This window comes from Sinocyclocheilus grahami, unplaced genomic scaffold (genome assembly GCF_001515645.1).
Source record: "Sinocyclocheilus grahami isolate Dianchi unplaced genomic scaffold, SAMN03320097.WGS_v1.1 scaffold39.1, whole genome shotgun sequence".
NCBI lineage: Eukaryota > Metazoa > Chordata > Actinopteri > Cypriniformes > Cyprinidae > Sinocyclocheilus > Sinocyclocheilus grahami.
In genome coordinates this window covers 3,783,259-3,785,431 of record NW_015505218.1, presented here as the reverse complement: position 1 = coordinate 3,785,431, position 2,173 = coordinate 3,783,259, and the positions used below count along the sequence as shown (strand labels likewise).

The window sequence follows — 2,173 nt, the reverse complement described above, 5'->3', positions numbered from 1 at the left end:
AATAGTTGTACATAAAATAACAGTAAATAAAACAATAATAAAACAAAACCTGACATGCATCTCTACTTTTTTTAACTTTTTTTTTATAACACAAGTTACAATCATGATTTCTATGTTTGCCACAAGAGGAATCAGTGGGACATCTATGTTTATAATCACTTATGGATTAGAGAGCTTATTTCTTTATCTCAAAAGTACATAACTGATAAAGAGAATGAAGGGTTTATTTTATGAAATGGGTAAACTTTGGTCCACACTCCAACACTGAAGGTGGCGATAATAACGCTGGTGCTACCCACCATAAAACAGAAGAAGAAGAATCAAACATCACTATTCAAGAATCAGCTACAGGAAATAGGTATAGTAGAGTATAATGTTAAAAATATAGTAACATATGGAAATAGTGACCAAGGACGGATATATTTGTTTAATTTTCTAAGGAGGACTGGACTGGAAGGACGAATTTAATGAAGATATAGTAAGTTAAAGTGAGTCAGCAGATGGCAGTAATGCAACACTATGGATGCCAACTGCCGTAAAACTCCAACGAAGAAGAAGACAAACATCACTATTGTGATGCACATTTGTGTTAGGGACTGTTGACTGTGGAATTGTTACACTGGAGAAATGGTGAGTGGTTGCTTTAATTGCTATTCACATATGCTAATATGATATTATATTACCAATATGCACTGTGGCCTGGCCCCATGTTAGCAAATTAGGTACACGTGTTAGACAGGTGCATGTGAGCAAGCCATCTTGCCAGCTGAGATGTAGAATTAGTTAAGCCAGGAACACACTACACAACTGTAAGGCTAGTTATGAATGTAATTTGATACTTAAAACTGATCACACCAAAATGTGTCAGAGCCATTTGCGTTCAGTTAGTGTTTACAGTCAGCATTTAAAATCATAAGTGTGTTCAGTTCAGTCTTAGAGTGATTCAGTTAGTCGTTAAGTGTGTCCCTGGCTTTAGGTTGGATATCAGTATTTATGATTTGTTATACTTCCCATATCAGGTCATTACTAGACTACATTACTAACTCTGGATCATATTTCAATAACTATACAAGCATGTTTTGTGGAAGCATGGATGCATGATTTGTTTCATATTTTGTTTAACTAATAGTTATTTTCACCTGTTAGGTTGTTAGCAACTGATTGCAATGACATATTGTTCTCTGTGTTTCAGGATGTGTCAAGTCTTTCCAAAGGGACAAACAAATAGAAATTCACCAAAGAGAGAGTCACCAAAACAACACCAGAAGCAGAATGTTTGTCAAATTGAAATGTTTGTGTCAAATGCAAACACCAAACTGAAAATAAATCAAGATGGGGGAGATGATAGTGGGGGGAGACTGGTTAGATTCTCCTTGATGGCGAGGAACCATTTGGCAATTTAGACCCCCATACAAACATAAAGTCTGTGACCAGGACCGTAATTTATATGCAAATGTCAAAAGGCTAAAAGGATCTCTTAAGCCATAAAACCCCAAAGATCATGCATGATTCTACGCAGACGCTACATGTTTGTGTCAAATACAAACACGAAACTGAAAATAAATCAAAATAAACAAGGAAACTGAATTGTAGAAATACTTCGAAGGAAATAAAAGATGAAATTCTACATGTTTTTGATATTACTGGCCAATATTAGAGAAATTTTAGATCACAGTTAACTCACACTAAACTAACAGAATGAGTTTAACACAATGATATGACAGTGGTCTCACATGTTGAGCTTACATTATGAACACACACACACTCACACACATTGCGACCACAGTATGAGCACACAATGAGTGTGCAGTGACCTCACATTGACCACAATATGAGCACACAGAGTGTGCAGTGGCCTCACATTGACCACAGTATGAGCACACAGTGAGTGTGCAGTGACCTCACATTGCGACCACAGTATGAGCACACAGTGAGTGTGCAGTGACCTCGCATTGACCACAATATGAGCACACAGTGAGTGTACAGTGGCCTCACATTGACCACAATATGAGCACACAGTGAGTGTGCAGTGGCCTCACATTGACCACAGTATGAGTGCACAGTAAGTGTGCTGTGACCTCACATTGCGAACACAGTATGAGCGCACAGTGAGTGTGCTGTGACCACACATTGCGACCACAGTATGAGCGCACAGTGAGTGTGCAGTGACCTC

The 2,173-nt window shown here is 38.1% G+C and overlaps 1 long non-coding RNA gene across 1 annotated transcript in view; it reads left to right on the top strand.

Moving 5' to 3' along the window:
• The first annotated feature begins 187 nt into the window (after window positions 1-187).
• Window positions 188-2,173, top strand: part of LOC107581950 (uncharacterized) — a 3,068-nt gene continuing 1,082 nt past the window's right edge. Inside the window, exons 1-2 of the long non-coding RNA XR_001608882.1 lie at window positions 188-358; window positions 441-630. This is a non-coding gene — a long non-coding RNA (uncharacterized lncRNA). The remainder of the gene's footprint in view (window positions 359-440; window positions 631-2,173) is intronic.